Source organism: Primulina huaijiensis, chromosome 2, assembly GCF_012295235.1.
Source record: "Primulina huaijiensis isolate GDHJ02 chromosome 2, ASM1229523v2, whole genome shotgun sequence".
Taxonomy (NCBI): domain Eukaryota; kingdom Viridiplantae; phylum Streptophyta; class Magnoliopsida; order Lamiales; family Gesneriaceae; genus Primulina; species Primulina huaijiensis.
The window spans coordinates 12,051,900-12,071,001 of NC_133307.1; the positions used below are offsets into that span (position 1 = coordinate 12,051,900).

The 19,102-nt window shown below is 40.2% G+C and overlaps 1 non-coding gene across 1 annotated transcript; it reads left to right on the forward strand.

The window, feature by feature from the left end:
• The first annotated feature begins 18,724 nt into the window (after nt 1–18,724).
• Nucleotides 18,725–18,796, forward strand: TRNAG-GCC (transfer RNA glycine (anticodon GCC)). Its single transcript has one exon. It is a non-coding gene; the product is annotated as a tRNA-Gly (tRNA).
• Nucleotides 18,797–19,102: the final 306 nt, after the last annotated feature.

A 19,102-nucleotide genomic window follows, 5' to 3' on the forward strand; every position in this document is an offset into this window, starting at 1 on the left:
TTGTTGGTGGTGGGCTTTATTTTGAGCAAGGAGTGCTCAAAGGAGGCTTGTAGATTGTCATCCTTTGAAGAGCTTAGTTGTTTGACAACTAAATTGGAGCCAAAATCAATCTTTTAAGATTGATAGGTATTTCTCTAAACACACTATGTATGATATATTTTGTGTTATATTATTTGCAACATACAACTATTTGAGGTGCTCGGTTTTCTTGTTATAAAACAATTTTTGAAACTTCCGTTGCGCATCCAGGCACCATAATCGATCCCCTTTCAAGTGGTATCATGAGCTAAGTTTATAATTTTAGTGTAACAAATGCATGATATTATGTTGAGGTCAATTTCTAACCGCATGAGATAATCAAAACAACAAATCGAAGGCCGTTTTTTGGGGGCGACGACGATGACGATGACGACTAGGGTTTCCAAAAGTGTTTTGGATTATCAAAGTATCATGGGCCTTGAAGTTGTTGTACCAGTAGATGGCTAACATATTTGTGAAATTTAAATGGGCTAAAATATTTTTGGTGAAAAATGATTTTTTGGGCACTTAAGTTTAAATTTACAAAAGTTGTAAATATTTTCTCATGAAATAAATAATTGAAGTTGAACTTTAATTATTTATAGTAAATGGTGATTTACAAGAAATTCAGTTATTAATAAATTAATTACAAAGTAGACAAAGGTGTTTGTATACTTTGTTAATTTAGTTTATAATCGTGGCGGTTAGTAATTGGATCAAGATATATAATATTGGATCAATTGATTATTGTGATAATTAATTGATGGTGTATGATATGTGATATTATGCATGAAGGATGAACAAAAGCCTAAGCCCAATTTGATAGGTGTATGCTAGGATATTTTGTGTTGAATGATTGTAATAATTATCAATTTATAAAGTGGGCTTGGTTTATGGCACGTTCCCACCCCATGAGATGTATCCCTATTTGCCATGGATATTTAATTGTAAATATTAGTTTAGTGGAAGATCAAGATTGGAAGATGGTGGCCTTGATGATTATGAAGATCGAAGACATGTAAATTATATTGGATGATTATGTAATAAGTGCATTTGCATCCCATTCATTTCCCTAGGATTGAACCTAGGCCCGTGTTTAGCTCAAACAGGCCATTAGTGTTGGGGAAATTGATCATCCTTGTTTAGTTTACTGTTTATAATATACGCATGATATGTAATAAATAATGAATATGTGCGTTATTATTATGATAATAACAAAGTTGCATGAATCCGGCAAACATACGATCAAACATGGCGAGCTTTTAAATAAAATTAATGATGAGACCTTTCAAAATTAAAAACCCTAATTTTGAATAAGATTCAAAATTACTATCAAGCCCGAAAATGGGAATTATAAAGGTGTTTATAATGAGACCTTTCATTAATTATTATTGTTATATTATATATATATATATATATCATATATTTCATTTAGACTATAGCGTGGCTCTGCCGATTGTTCTAAATGAAATATAATGATTTAATTTAATATTTATTTTATGCAGTTATATATTTATATAGTTATATATATAATCATAGGTACCATATATAAAATATCGGTGAATTCGGTATTTTCTATAGTGGGAACTATATTATATTAGGTGTGTGTTTAAATATTTAATTTTCCTGGAACCATTATTTATGGTGGCTTCCTTTGTTTTACTTTTAGTTAAACAATATAGCATAAACTAAGAATAAATCCTCGAGCCTTGACAAAATTAATAATTTGTAAACTTCGTTCTTGCATTGGGTAATCTATAAATTAATAAATTTTAAATTAAAATAACCTCTCTGTGGATCGATCTCGTACTTACGAAATATATTACTTGCAAACAACCTACACTTGGGTGAATTATAATTTAAGTAGTAGCAGCTCACATCTCTGCAATGACTTGTAGGTGATGGGAAAAAGTAGGAGGCTTAGGGAAGGTGAGACCTTCTTGAGGATGGGTAATGGAGCCAGAGTTGCTGCCAAGGCCATAGGAGATGTTTACTTGTTTTTGAACAATGATTTTAAGTTAATTTTAAGAGATGTTTTGTTTGTACCAGATTTGGTGAAAAACATTGTTTCCATTTCTATGCTTGATAAAGATTGATTTTCTTATTTATTTAACAAAGGTGTTTGCAACATTTACAAGAATGAATGTTTAATAGGAACTGAAGAACTTGAAAACGATCTCTATAACTTAAAATTGAAAGATATTCCACTAAACAATGTCCAAGCAATAACAACAACAAACAAGCGAAAGCAAGATACTCTTAATACGGCACAATTATGGCATGCTCGATTAGGACATATTTCCCTAAAAAGGATGAACAAGCTAGTGAGAGTGGGCATATTTGATATGTATGATATTAATTCTCTCCCAACTTGTGAAAGGTTCAAAGAATTCAGAAATGAAGTAGAGAAAAAATTGGGACAAAGCATTAAGTCACTTGAGGTGTGACTTCGTGGCGTACTTGAGTGCCTAGTTCCAAGAGTATCTAAGGGAGAATGGGATTCTCTCGCATTGGACTCCGCCCGCTACACCGTAGTTGAATGGTGTTTCGGAGCGTCGTAACGGGACTTTGATGGACATGGTTCGGTCTATGATGGGGTTCACGGAGTTGCCGCCATCCTTTTGGGGATATGCATTTGAGACAGCGGCACTGTTTTTGAGCAATGTCCATTCAAAGGGAGATAAATTGGATAGTCGATCCATTTTAGGTTACTTTGTGTGATATCCAAAGAATTCAGTTGGATATTATTTCTATCATCCCCAAGAAACAAAGGTGTTTGTTTCTAGGAATGCAACTTTATTGAAAAAAGAATTTCTATTTGATAGAAAAGGGGAGATGATAGAACTCGAAGAGGTTCGAGAGACACCCACAATTGTAGAACCACACCCGAAGAGCCAAGAGAGGAGATACAAGCTCCTAGAAGATCCGAGAGAGTCTCGAGACCACCTATGAGGTATGGTCTGCTTCTTGAAGAGGGCATGATGAGCTTAACCACGGATATGATCCAAGGACCTTCAAGGAAGCGTTATCTGATGCCGATTCATCCAAATGGCTTGAAGCTATTGAATGTGAGATGAATTCCATGCATTCGAACCAAGTGTGGAATCTTGTGGATCCAACTGAGGGAACTGTTCCCATAGGGTGTAAATAGATTTACAAGAGGAAACTTGGGGCGGATGGGAAGGTGTTGACCTTCAAGTCACGATTGGTGGCAAAAGGATATACTCAAAGACAAGGAGTTGACTTTGAGGAAACTTTTTTTCCAGTTGCAATGTTCAAGTCTATAAGGATATTGCTAGCCATAACTGCATGGTATGACTATGAGATATGGCATATGGATGTCAAGACAGTCTTTCTTAATGAGAATATTAAGGAAGAGATTTACATGTCTCAACCTGAAGGGTTTACATCTATCGGAAGTGAGCATATGGTATGCAAACTTCAGAGATCTATTTATGGTCTAAAGCAGGCATCTAGGAGTTGGAACCTCAGATTCGACAGTACAATCAAAGAGTTTGGTTTTACTAAGAATCCTGAGGAACCCTGTGTATATATAAAGGTCAGTGGGAGTGCTGTGACATTCCTAGTAATTTATGTTGATGACATTCTACTCATTGAGAATGATGTAGGGATGTTGCAATCTACTAAAATATAGTTAGCGAGTAAGTTCTCGATGCAGGACTTGGGTGAAGCATCTTTTGTATTGGGAATACATATCTATAGAGATAGATCAAGAAGATTGCTTGGTCTCACCCAGTCCACATACATTGATACCATCTTGAAGCGGTTCTCGATGGATGAGTCCAAGAGAGGATATCTACCAAGGTGTCATGGCGTGTCCCTATCCAAGTCTATGTCTCCCAAGACTGATGCAGAGATAGCGGCGATGACAAGAATTCCTTATGCATTTGCAATTGGCAGCATCAAGTATGGGATGATATCTACACATCCTGAAGTATTTGAGAAAGACCAATAAGTTGTTCATGGTCTATGAGGGCGGAGAACTGAAATTGGAATGATATACCGACTCTATCTTCCAAAGCGATATCGATGACTCGAAGTCAACCTCTGGGTTTGTATTCATGCTCATTTGTGATGCTGTCTCTTAGGAGAGTTCAAAGCAAGATAGTACTGAGGATTCCACCAATGAGGCAGAATACATTGCTGCATCCGCTGCAGCAAAGGAGGCTGTTTGGATAAAGAATTTCGTCCAAGAGTTGGGCGTCTTTCCTAATGGAGTTGCTCCTGTCACAGTGTTTTGTGACAACACGGGAGCTATAGCTCAAGCAAAAGAGTCAAGGTTTGATCAGAAATCCAAACACGTATTGAGAAAGTACCACATCCTTCGAGAAATTGTGGAAAGAGGAGAAGTGTCGACTGACAAAGTCGGCTCCGCAGATAATGTTGCTGATCCACTAACTAAGCCTTTACCTGGAACATTATTCGAGAAGAATCGCGAATCAATGGGTTTGAAGCATATGAGTAGTTTGCTCTAGTGCAAGTGGGAGATTGTTAGAGTAGGTGCCCGTCGAGTCAAGTGTTGTCCGAGTGTTCACAATGAAACTCTATGTATAAACAATCTTTTTTTTAATTATATTTGAAATTATTGTTTTTGGCACATCTTTATCTGTATACCCATGCTAATTTCATAGATAAAGTCCTTGAATATACAAATAATTGAAAGAATATGAGATGCTCATATGATGGGTATCACGAAACTCATATTTGGAATACTGTTTATTTTAAACAGTTCCTAGTCGATTCAGCCGCCGATAAGTAGGATATAGGCCGCTCGAGAGTGAGACTAGTTTCTGCAATGTGATTACCATGTTTCATTGGTAGGGGGCATTGTGATGTCCGAGCATGCAGATAGGTGCTCCTTAGGCGGTCCCTGATAAGGTTTCTCCCCTGGCAGCCCCTGGTAAGGCCTCTTATGCTAGGGTCGCTGATGCTGATGCTGCTGCTGCTGGTGTTGCTGTGGTGCCTGATAGGGCCTCTTGCCCTGCCTGTCAGCCTCAATGTCTCGCTGATCTCGCTCTGCCGCCAAAGCTCTCGATACGGCAACTGAGTAAGTAGCAGGACCAGCAACTCAAACGTCACGGCGCAATACCGGCAGCAATCCATCCATAAAATGCCTCAACTTCTCCCGGGCATCATTAGCTATCAGGGGCACAAAGTAACACTCCCTCTCAAACTTCCGGACCAAGTCTGCCACGCTGCTATCTCCCTGTCGCAGCGCCATGAATTCCCTAGTCAATCGGGAGCGTACTTCCTCGGTGAAGTACTTGGAGTAGAAAACCTCCTTAAAACCATCCCAAGTCAGTGTTCGCAAATTCACTGACACTGACACACTCTCCCACCACCGTCTGGCATCCCCTGCTAGAAGGAATATGGCACACCTGATTCGGTCTGCATCTGCCAGCTCCATGCAATCAAATATTACTTCGATGGACTTAATCCATCTCTCAGCTATCATCGGGTCAGTAGTCCCCGAGAACTCCTTAGGATCCATCCTCCTAAACCTTTCGTACACAGCCTCTGGTCGGGGCCTCGCTTCTACATTAAACGCAGTCTGGTTCCCCGCAAACTACGCAAAAAACTGCGTCATACCTGCAAGCTTCTGCGCCTGCACATCTGGAGGTGGACGAGGAGGAGTGACCCTCTCCTCATCACGATGCTCTCTGTTCTCGTCCCTAACTTTCCCGTTAACCACACGTCTGGGAGGCATAACGATTTACCCAACACGTAAACCCAATATGCATGAATATAATAGCAATATCATAAGATGCACGAAATCTAAACTTAAAACATGGACATGCTGAAATCATGATTCAATGCTTACTACTTACATCATGCAAAACTTTAAAACTTACAGACTTGAGGTGTGACTTCGTGGCGTAACCCTTTATAAGAACACAGCTCTGATACCAACTGTAACATATCGTACTTTTTACTACTTAAAATTTGCGGAAGAATTAAAAATTTTCTTAAATAAAAAGTGAACATTCAAAATTCGATAAGAGAAGTAAAACTGTATGTCTCTCAAGTTGTTGCAACAAAAGATTTGAAATTCAAAGTTTGACATAAGAAATAAATGTTTTCATAAAACTTAAAACATGGCGGTCCTCGGGTTTAGCCTCCCGCTCAGTCCAAGCCTGCTCTTGGTTCCCACCTCCAGCCTCCTCATAAACATCCTCACCCGCATCGATCAAGTCTAGTGAGTCTAAAGACTCAACACGTATCACTGGAAGTAATGAATAATATGTAATAAAACCACATGCAACTTCAAAATAGAGCTTACATACTTAAAACTTGAACTTGCATATCAAAAGCTTGAACATATGTACATACATACATAGACGTGCCATCAACATAAAACTTTTCTTAAACATTCTGCATACTAGAACGTACTTGAACATACATAATCTCATCATTTTCGTAGAGGCATGTTTCAAAGCAAGTGACCCATAACATAATCGCCTGATCAGACTAAACCACAATACTGGGATGACAGGGACGTATCCACTGCCACCAACATGAGATCCTCGTTCATAATTTAACGGGATGATTGGTCCACGTTCATAATTTAACGCTTTCCAATCTCTATCTAAACCCGTTCATAATTTAACGGGCGGATTGGTCCCCGTTCACAATTTAACGCTTTCTAATCCTAAACATATTCTGGTCATAAGACATTAAGCATACCTCAAAAACTTGAAAATATTTTCTTTGCACGTCGAACATACTTACTTGGCGTTGAGGGATTCTTTGGACCTCGATTTGGGGCCACTGCTGCACATACTAACATGATTCACGCACTTAACTTGCATAACTTAGACGTAGGTACTCGAGCTCACCACCGAAGTGCATAAATAGCTTATGACATTCTAGTTCACTCGGGACTTGACCTCGTTTAATCGTACTAACCATGAAATTAAACCCCGAAACAAACTCTAAGATGAAGTGTGAACATTTCCCAACAATAAAAAAAAACATGAACTCACTATTTGAACCTACAACTAAGTGAAACCAAACATTTCCTACAAATGGGGCCGCGCTCAGGCGGTAATATATTACCGTTCGAGCGCCAGGTATACTGGACGCTACCCTCGGACAGAAGGAGTGGCGCTCGGGCGGTAAGAAATTACCACTCGGGCATCAAGCTTTCTGAAGCTCTACTCTTAGACAGAATGAGTAGCGCTCGGGCGGTAAGAAATTACCGCTCGGGCGCCGAGTGTACTGAAACTCGCGATTTGCATCTTAATACCCTTAACCAAAAAAAACGATTCATGAACCAATCCATCGAGACTCATCCTAGGACACTATGAAACTGACTCAACTCCCTAAAATGTCCCAAAGATTCCCAAAGAAACGACGCACCACACGCAACGCAATAAAACCCATAAACTCAAACTTTGACACCAAAATAGTTTTCACGACTACTCGTTCTCCCAAGTGCCTAACGACATGAAACAAAAGATCAATAACCATCCCAAAATCATTAAAAATATACCTATACGCAGCAGCGATCACCCGTCGATCCCCAACGAAGCCTGTAACAATAAAACTTCAAGAACACATCAATACATAATTTTCTGAAAAACGCAATTTGAGCAGTCCCACGAAAAACGCCATAACTCACTCAATAATTATCCAAAATTTTTGATTTTATATAAAATCAAAGGTATCAAAAAGTTCTACGATTTTTGTGTTAAAAGTTTTCTCAGAATCACGACCAAAAAATCGCAGTATTTAAAATGACAGCAAAAACGTGATTTTAGATCCAAAAACGATTTCAAAAGTGATCTCAACATAATTGCTCAAACTTCTACACAACATTCACATGATTTTCATACAAAATACATTGAAACGCATACTATGACATGATCGACGCAGAAAGAAAAAGAATATACGTGCCTTGTGATGATAAACTTTACCGAAACGACGACTCGACGCGGGAAAGGAGCGAGGTTGATCCGGGACGACGTGCGGCTCGATTTTCTTGCAATAAAATCACCGAAACTTGCTGGAAATTTTTAGAGAGTGTGGCGGCTGCTCTTGTTTCATAGAACTCTAGGACTTTCTCTTTCAAAATATAAAAATCTGAATGTGTGTGTGTTAATCGGTTTTTAATGTGTGTAAAAACATGTAAGTGTGTGTGAGTGTATGAAACGTGTGTGTGAGTGAGTAATTTAGGGGAAAATAATTTAGCTAAATTACATAATTAACAAGGTGAATAAAAGGCAAAATAAATGTTACTTAAAATGTCAATTAAAATGCTTATAAATGCTAACTCACCACTAATTCGAATAAACTCTTCTAATTAAAAATAAAATGCACCAGTGTCATATCTTTAAAGTTTAAACTCATAAAATCACCTAATAATTAAATTAGGCTTTTAAAATGCTAAAAATTTAAATAATCTTTTAAACTGCCCCAGTCCAACTTAAAAATAAAATACCGCATTTAATATCGCTAAAATCGTCCCCGGTCTCTCTTCCTCGATCCCACATCGAATATTCGCCTGAAACATGAAGCTCGAGAAAATATTTTAACGTGCATCACATAAACGTGAATAATTTAAATTAACGCATTTAAATAAATTATGCATGGCTAAAACTCATTTTAAATTTAAATAAATGATTTAAAAATTAAATAAATGCATGGAATTTACGTGTACTGATTTTGGGCATTACAGTTCCTCCCCCACTTATATAAATTTCGTCCTCGAAATTAAATCTTACCGAACAACTCTGGATAGCGACTTCTCATATCAGCTTCGGTCTCCCAAGTGGCCTCCTCCACTGATTTATTTAGCCACCTGACTTTGACTAGCTTAGTCGTCTTGTTCCGAAGTCTACGCTCCTGTCTGTCTAGGATTTGGATAGGTCTCTCTTCGTAAGACAGGTCTGGAGCCAACTGCAACGGCTCATAACTCAGAACATGCGAAGGATTAGCGATGTACTTCCTCAGCATTGAGACGTGGAACACATTGTGTACCTCGGCCAGATTCGGCGGAAGGGCAACACGATACGCTAGTGTCCCAACTCTGTCAAGAATTTCGAAAGGTCAAATAAATCTCGGACTCAGCTTGCCTCTCTTCCCAAATCTCATAACCCCCTTCATAGGTGCTATCTTTATAAAAACGTGGTCACCTACGGCAAAGTCGAGATCTCTACTCCTCTTGTCAGCATAGCTCTTTTGGCGACTCTGGGCGGTTTTAATCCTATCTCGGATCTTGACCACCACATCTGCAGTCTGCTGAACTATCTCTGGCCCAAGCTCTGCTCTCTCTCTCCGACTTCATCCCAATAAATCGGTGATCTACACTTCCGTCCATACAATGTCTCGTAGGGAGCCATACCTATATATAGATGCTTGGTAACTGTTGTTGTATGTAAACTCCACTAGAGGTAGTTTAGCTTCCCAAGTCCCTTGGAAATCGATCATACAGGCTCGCAATAAGTCCTCCAAAATCTGAATCACTCGCTCAGACTGGCCATCTATCTGCGGGTGAAAAGCTGTACTGAATAGCAACTTTGTCTCCGTGGCTGCATGCAAACTCTTCCAAAAGGATGAAGTAAACCTCGGGTCCCTGTCGGACACAATAGTAACTGAGATTCCATGCAATCGAATGATCTCCCTGATATAAAGTTCCGCATACTGCGTCATGGAGAAAGTCATCTTCACTGGCAAGAAATGCGCCAGCTTAGTGAGTCGATCCACTATCACCCAAATAGAATTCGATCCTCTGACTGACCTCGGCAAACCAACCACAGAGTCCATTGTAACATTCTCCCATTTCCACTCTGGGACGGGGAGTGGCTTAAGCATTCCTGCTGGTCTCTGATGCTCTGCCTTCACCTGCTGACAAGTGAGGCATTCAGACACAAATATGCGGATGTCTCTCTTCATCCCTGGCCACCAATACAAGATCTGCAGGTGGCACCCACATTCTCCCCCTGTATCTCACAATACCGTCTGACACTGAGTAGAGCACACTGCCCTTGGCTTCATCTTTCAGTTTCAACTTCTGTAACTGTTTTTCTGAAAACTGTCCTTGACGGATACGGTCTAGCAAATCAGACTTGACTGTCAGATTAGATAGTCTGGGAGCTCTGCCCTTATGATAAATCTCAAGACCAAATTTCTGAATCTCGGAATGAAGAGGCATCTGTACTGACAACTGTGCTACGACTGCAACTTTACGCCTCAAGGCATCTGCCACAACATTAGCTTTCCCTGGATGGTAGCTAATTTCACAATCGTAGTCTTTTACCAGCTCTAACCACCATCTCTGTCTCATATTCAGTTCTTTCTGTGTGAAGAAATACTTGAAGCTCTTATGATCAGTGAAAATCTAACATTTCTCGCCGTACAAGTAGTGTCTCCAAATCTTCAACGCAAAGACTACAGCGGCTAACTCAAGATCGTGAGTCGGGTAGTTCTTCTCATGTACCTTCAACTGCCTGGAAGCATAGGCTATAACCCGACCCTGCTGCATCAACACTGCGCCTAGACCGAGCTTAGATGCATCGGTGTATAACACAAAATCCCCTTGCCCTGATGGCATGGCTAACACTGGCGCAGAAATAAGAGCTTGCTTCAAAGTATCAAAGCTCTTCTGACATTCATCACTCCACACGAATTTTGCATTCTTCTTTGTTAGTGAAGTGAGTGGCACTACTATCGAAGAAAATCCCTGAATAAATTCCTGTAGCAGCCTGCTAGGCCTAGGAAACTGCGGATCTCTGAAGCATTCTTCGGCTCGACCCATTCCTTAACGGCTGTTACCTTAGCTGGATCTACCTCAATACCACTGCTAGACACTATATGCCCCAAAAACGCTATCTTCTCCAACCAAAACTCACACTTACTGAACTTCGCAAATAACTTGCGACTCTGCAAGGTCTGTAAAGCAGTCCTCAAATGTTGACTGTTCTCCTCATGGCTCTTCGAGTAAATAAGGATATCGTCAATAAAAACTATGACAAATTTATCAAGGTAAGGCTGAAATACTAGGTTCATGAGGTACATGAAAATTGCTGGAGCATTCGTCAATCCAAACGGCATCACTAAGAACTCGTAATGCCCATATCTGGTTATGAAGGCTGTTTTGTGAACATCTGCACCTTTCACCTGCAGCTGATGATACCCCGATCGAAGATCAATCTTAGAGAACACTGAAGCTCCCTACAACTGATCAAACCAGTCCTCGATCCTTGGAAGTGGGTACTTGTTCTTGATCGTTACCTTGTTCAGCTCTCGGTAATCGATACATAGCCTCATGCTCCAATCCTTCTTCTTTACGAACTGCACTGGTGCACCCCATGGAGAGAAAATAGGGCGAATAAATTCCTTGTCTAGAAGCTCTTGTATCTGCTGTTTAAGTTCTAGCATCTCAGCTGGAGCTAGTCGGTACGGTGCCTTAGAGATTGGCACTATGCCTGGCATAAGAACGATAGCAAACTCCACCTCTCTCTCTGGTGGAAGACCTATGACGTCATCGAGAAAGATGTCTGGAAGTCTCTGACTACTGGCACGTCTGATAACAACTGAGTGGTCATGTCAGGTGTGGATACGATGTTGGCCAAGAAAGCCTGACATCCCTTAGAAATAAGTCTCCTAGCCTGCATGCAGGAGATCATACGAGGAAAACATTTCCATCTAGCTGGTTCAAACAGAAATGTTCCATGCCCAATGGTCTAACCAATACTGATCTCTTCTGAAAGTCGATCAAGACTCTGTTCTTTGTCAACCAGTCCATATCCAAGATCATATCGAATTCCGGCATTGGCAAGACGATCAAGTCGGCATACACTAGGTGGCCTTGCAATTCCAGATCAATGTCCCTGACCACACTAGTAGCTGATAATTCTTCCCCTAATGGGACTGTCACTGAGTAATTCACATCGAGACCAATCATCTTGATATCCAAGTGACTGGCGAACGTCTCTGATATGAAAGAATGGGTGGCTCCTGAGTCTATCAGGGCCTGAGTGGCTATTCTCTTAATATAAATATTTCCTGAGGGACGTTAGCACAACACAAACTTATATCCCCAAAAATTCTAACATTAACCTCAAGCGTAGTAGAAAATTACTATCCCAAATCACTCAAAAATATTACTAGCACCTTAACAATCACAAATAAAATTCAAAACATGCAAAGCAAAAATAATACTGAGCTTAGGTAGAAAAGTTACCGGTCAGCAAAGTCGTGTCTGGGTTTGCTTCTTGTGCATGCATGGCGAACACTCTTTCTTGAGTTGGCTGCATCCACTGTGGGCACTCTTTCAGCATGTGGTCACTGGCTCCACATTTGAAACATTTGCTCGATCCATATAAACATTGCCCCGGGTGCTGGCGGTTGCACTTAGGACACACTGGGAAAACAGCGGGCTTCTGAGGCGCCCCCTGCTGCTGAATCGGACCCTTGCCCTTAGGCGGTCCCTTATAAGGTTTCTTCCCTGGCAGCCCCTGGTAAGGCCTTTTATGCTGGGGTCGCTGATGCTGGTGCTGCTGGTGCTGCAGTGGTGCCTGATAGGGCCTCTTGCCTTGCCTGTCAGCCTCAATGTCTCGCTGATCTTGCTCTGCCGCCAAAGCTCTCGATGCGGCAACTGAGTAAGTAGCAGGACCAGCAACTCGAACGTCACGGCGCAAGACCGGCCGCAATCCATCCATAAAATGCCTCAACTTCTCCCGGGCATCATTAGCTATCAGGGGCACAAAGTAACACCCCCTCTCAAACTTCCGGAAGAAGTCTGCCACGTCTCCCTGTCGCAGTGCCATGAACTCCCTAGTCAATCGGGAGCGTACTTCCTCAGTGAAGTACTTGGAGTAGAAAACCTCCTTAAAATCATCCCAAGTCAGTGTTCGCAAATTCACTGACACTGACGCACTCTCCCACCACCGTCTGGCATCCCCTGCTCGAAGGAATATGGCACACCTGATTCGGTCTGCATCTGCCAGCTCCATGAAATCAAAGATTACTTCGATGGACTTAATCAATCCCTCAGCTATCATCGGGTCGGTAGTCCCCGAGAACTCTTTAAGATCCGTCCTCCTAAACCTTTTGTACACAGCCTCTGGTCGGGGCCTCGCCACTACATTAACCGCATTCTGGTTCCCTGCAAACTACGCGAAAAACTGCGTCATACCTGCAAGCATCTGCGCCTGCATATCTGGAGGTGGACGAGGAGGAGTGACCCTCTCCACATCACGATGCTCTCTGTTCTCGTCCCTAACTTCCCGGTTAATCACACGTCTGGGAGGCATACTGTTCCAATGATTTACCCAACACGTAAACCCAATATGCATGAATATAATAGCAATATCATAAGATGCACGAAATCTAAACTTAAAACATGGACATGCTGAAATCATGATTCAATGCTTACTACATACATAATGCAAAACTTTAAAACTTACAGACTTGAGGTGTGACTTCGTGAGCCTCTTGAGACTGGCAGTAGGCGTAACCCTTTACAATAACACCGCTCTGATACCAACTGTAACATACCGTACTTTTTACTACTTAAAATTTGCGAAAGAATTAAAAATTTTCTTAAATAAAAAGTGAACATTCAAAATTAGATAAAAGAAGTAAAACTGTACGTCTCTCAAGTTGTTGCTACAAAAGATTTGAAATTCAAAGTTTGACATAAGAAATAAATGTTTTCATAAAACTTAAAACATGGCGGTCCTCGGGTTTATCCTCCCGCTCAGTCCAAGCCTGCTCCTTGGTCCCCACCTCCAGCCTCCTCATAAACATCCTCACATGCATCGATCAAGTCTAGTGAGTGTAAAGACTCAACACGTATAACTGGAAGTAACGAATTATACGTAATAAAACCACATGCAACTTCAAAATAGAGCTTACATACTTAAAACTTGAACTTGCATATCAAAAGCTTGAACATATGTACATACATACATAGACGTGCCATCAACATAAAACTTTTCTTAAACACGCTGCATACTAGAACCTACTTGAACATACATAATCTCATCATTTTTCATAGAGGCATGTTTCAAAGCAAGTGACCCATAACATAATCCCCTAATTAAACTAAATCACAGTACTGGGATGACAGGGACGTATCCACTGCCACATACATGAGATCCCCGTTCATAATTTAACGGGCTGATTGGTCCACGTTCATAATTTAACGATTTCCAATCTCGATCTAAACATGTTCATATTTTAACGGGCGGATTGGTCCCCGTTCATAATTTAACGCTTTCCAATCCGAAACATAATCTGGTCACACGACATTTAGCATACCTCAAAAACTTGAAAATATTTTCTTTGCACGTCGAACATACTTATTTGGCGTTGAGGGATTCGTTGGAGCTCGCTTTGGGGCCACTGCTGCACATACTAACATGATTCACGCACTTAACTTGCATAACTTAGACGTAGGTACTCGAGCCCACCACCGAAGTGCATAAATAGCTTATGACATTCTAGTTCACTCGTGACTTGACCTCGTTTAATCGTACTAACCATGAAATCAAACCCCGAAACAAACTCTAAGATGAATTGTGGACATTTCTCAATAATAAAAAAACATGAACTCACGATTTGAACCAACAACTAAGTGAAACCAAACATTTCCTACAAATGGGGCCGCGCTCGGGCGGTAATATATTACCGCTCGAGCGCTAGGTATACTGGACGCTACCCTCGGACAGAAGGAGTGGCGCTCGGGCGGTAAAAAATTACCGCTTGGGCGTCGAGCTTTCTGAAGCTCTACTCTTAGACAGAATGAGTAGCGCTCGGGCGGTAAGAAATTACCGCTCAAGCGCCGAGTGTACTGAAACTCGCGATTTGCCTCTTAATACCCTTAACAAAAAAAAACGATTCATGAACCAATCCATCGAGACTTATCCTAGGACACTATGAAACTGACTCGACTCCCTAAAATGCCTCAAACATTCCCAAAGAAACGATGCACCACACGCAACGCAATAAAACCCATAAACTCAAACTTTGACACCAAAATACTTTTCACGACTACTCGTTCTCCCAAGTGCCTAACGACACAAAACGAAACGTCAATAACCACCCAAACATCATTAAAAATATACCTATACGCAGTAGTGATCACCCGTCGATCCCCAACGAAGCCTGCAACAATAAAACTTCAAGAACACATCAATACATAATTTTCTGAAAAACGCAGTTTGAGCAGTCCCACGAAAAACACATCAATTTTCATCCAAAATTGTTGAATTTTGTATCAAATCGAAGGGATCAAAACGTTCTACGATTTTTGTGTTAAAGGTTTCTCAGAATCACGGCCGAAAAATCGCAGTATTTAAAATGACAGCAAAAACGTGATTTTAGATCCAAAAACGATTTCAAAAGTGATCTCAACATAATTGCTCAAACTTCTACACAACATTCACATGATTTTCATACAAAATACATTGCAACGCATACTATGACATGATCAACTCAGAAAGAAATAGAATATATGTGCCTTGTGATGATAAACTTTACCGAAACGACGACTCGACGCGGGAAAGGAGCGAGGTTGATCCGGGACGACCTGCGGCTCGATTTTCTTGCAATAAAATCACCGAAACTAGCTGGAAATTTTTAGAGAGTGGGGCGGCTGCATTTGTTTCTTAGAACCCTAGGATTTTCTCTTTCAAAATATAAAAATCTGAATGTGTGTGTGTTAATCGGTTTTTAATTTGTGTAAAAACATGTAAGTGTGTGTGAGTGTATGAAACGTGTGTGTAAGTGAGCAATTTAGGGGAAAATAATTTAGCTAAATTACATAATTAACTAGGTGAATAAAAGGCTAAATAAATGTTACTTAAAATGTCAATTAAAATGCTTATTAATGCTAACTCACCACTAATTCGAATAAACTCTTCTAATTAAAAATAAAATGCACGAGTGCCATATCTTTAAAAGTTTAAACTCATAAAATCACCTAATAATTAAAATAGGCTTTTAGAATGCTAAAAATTTAAATAATATTTTAAACTGCCCCAGTCCAACTTAAAAATAAAATACCGCATTTAATATCGCTAAAATCGTCCTCGGTCTCTCTTCCTCGATCCCACATCGAATATTCGCCTGAAACATGAAGCTCTAGAAAATATTTTAACGTGCATCACATAAATATGAATAATTTAAAATAACGAATTTAAATAAATTATGCATGGCTAAAACTCATTTTAAATTTAAATAAATGATATAATAATTAAATAAATGCATGGAATTTACGTGTACTGATTTTGGGCACTACAGTATCGATTCTTTGACAGCTCTTGATATACTAATAGTTGTCGAATCGGTCGGGATATATGAGATGAAGGTACCGTACTGTACGCTAACCATAATTGAATGGTTCTTGCATGTACTATCATTTGATACCTAGGGAATCATGTAAGCGATGCTGCTAGGCGTTTAATATGATTGGTTGGGTACTATCAGATTTGAGTTCTGACGTTCTTATTATGAATTAGTTGATAAGTAAGAATTGAGCAATTTGGGTATGCTCATATAAGGACATGTTTAGTCCCGAATCACATGGAGATGTGAACCCACGGCTAGTTGTATCAATGAACCATTGAGGCCACACAAGTTCTAACTTTCTAGATCCCGTTGAGAAGTAAAATAGTTCAATGAGTTGAAAGGCTTATAAAGGAGTTTATAAGCGTAAAGAAAATAGAAGTATGACTTCGATAAGGAGAATGTAACTTTTAATTTATGGAATTGTTCCTAAATTAAAAGTTGGCCTATTAAATAATGTATTTGAAAATTGTGATTTTTATAAACATTATTATGGACTAAATTAAATTAATTCAAGTGTTGAATTAACTAAACACTAGTGGGCCTAGTAGAGTCCCAATAATTAAGTTAATTCAAGTGTTTAATTACTTAAACAACATTGGACCTTGTAGAGCCCATTTAGAAATATTATTAAACTAGTGGGCTTGAGTAAAATCAAGTAAAGTTTAAATGGTCTCAAATGTGTTAGAGACATTTAAATAAAAGTCCATAGGCCTTGTAAATGTTACAAGTGCAAATTGAATTGCATGCTTGGAAGATGAAAGGTTGAAGGCAACTTTTGAGTTAATGTCATGGCATGCACATGCAACTTTTTCACTTTAACTTTTTTTTTTTTTTTTAAATTTTTCTCCTCTTCTCTCCACTTCAACTTGGCCGAAATTTTTAACAAAAATACTCTCCATTTTTCTTCTTCAATTGTTGAGGAAAGAAAACACTTCTCAAAGAAAAATCCTCTAATTTTTCTAGTGCAAAATTAGAGGGGAACTAGCTTGTTGATGGTGGGCTTTATTTTGAGCAAGGAGTGCTCAAAGGAGGCTTGTAGATTGTCATCCTTTGAAGAGCTTAGTTGTTTGACAATTGAGTTGGAGCCACAATCAATCTTTTAAGATTGATATGTATTTCTCTAAACACACTATGTATGATATATTTTGTGTTATGTTATTTGCTATACACAACTAGCAGAGGTGCTTGGTTTTCTTGTTGTAAATTTTTTTTTGAAACTTCCGTTGCGCATCCGGGCCCTGTAACCGATCCCCTTTCAGAATCTGAGGAGACGACTCAAAGGGAAGCAACTAGGCTAGGTTGCTGTTCTTTTGGAGTTGCCTGAACTGGGAAAGAGACTGTAATCATCGCCGAGAAGAAAGATGTTGTGTCGGGTGAATGAAATCCTCTGAGGTCAGCTGAACAGGCTGACAATCGGTAGAAAAAGCAGAGCAAAGCTGCTGACCTGAAGAGAGAGGTACGAAGTCAACTGCAGAAGATTGAGGAAAAAGTTTATGAACAGGAGAAGGCCGCAATACATCTCCATCATCATTCTCCCCCAGGGCTGATTAATTAGGTTAAGGAAAATATGAGGCGACTCCATTTCCATTGAAGAGAGCATTAAGGATACATCAAGTCTCTTGGATTTCATCACGTCATAGCATTTATACCCGGACTGAGCATATCCAAGAAAGACACAAGTGGTTGCCTTGGGGACAATTTTTCTATTAAATGCACAGGAATATGAACAAAACACGTGCATCCAAACACTCAAAAAGGCCAATAGTACTTCCCTAGTAAGATGTTCATGAGGATGGATGTAATGAAGCTTCTTCCCCCAGAGAGATATTTCTCGTCCCTTCTTTATGCACATCTACATAGACAGAGACATAGGTGTACAATCCGGTCAAAATCTATGGTTCTTGTTGTTCATTCACTATAGGTTCTATTACTTTTAGTGGCTAGCAAAGGCCAACTGAGAAGGAAGAACGAATGGCTTAGGTATCGACCATTTTCGAGCAAACTCGTGGAGCTGCAGCTTAGATTATTGTAGAATAAGAGGGGCTGTCTTAGGAAATGACTCAGTGGAACTTAAAAGAAAGATGTCGCCGCTGCGAAGCAAGGGAGCGATTTGCCTGATTTTGCGGTGCACTCATTCCCATGTAGAGAATGAAATGAGGCCCCAGCTTGACTCGAGACCAAGACTCCTTACAACTCGCATTAATAGCGGCACTGAGCGGCCGGAGATTGATGGAAAGGGCAGCCCTTAGCCCTTCTCCCCCCTAGCCACCTACCTACTTGTGTTCGTAGCTCGATCGAAGGTCAAGACTGTGGCCCGACGGAAATAAAGAAGTCATCCTTATGTTGTGATACTTAATTGCTCAGTAGTGCTCTACCACTATCGTAGCTGGCGGAAATAGCTTAATGGTAGAGCATAGCCTTGCCAAGGCTGAGGTTGAGGGTTCAAGTCCCTCCTTCTGCTTCTGGCTTCGTCGTTTAGTGGTAACAAGTATTGTACATAAGCCCTTTTAGAGATAGGGAGAGCAGGAAGGCAGCCCCTTGTATAGGGTTCTAAATCTATCAGCCTAATAAGAAGAAAGGGGCAAGTTAAAACCTACTCCTAAGAAGTTAGTTGCTGGCTTTTCATCAGCCGTTGCACGCTAGCATTTTCGCTTACTAGTAAAAAGGTTGCTTGCTAGTTGTAGCGCGCAGTGTACTAGTGAATAATAAAAGCGAATTGATATAACTAATGACGGATGGAGGTTGAGGATAGACTGATCTACTCCTA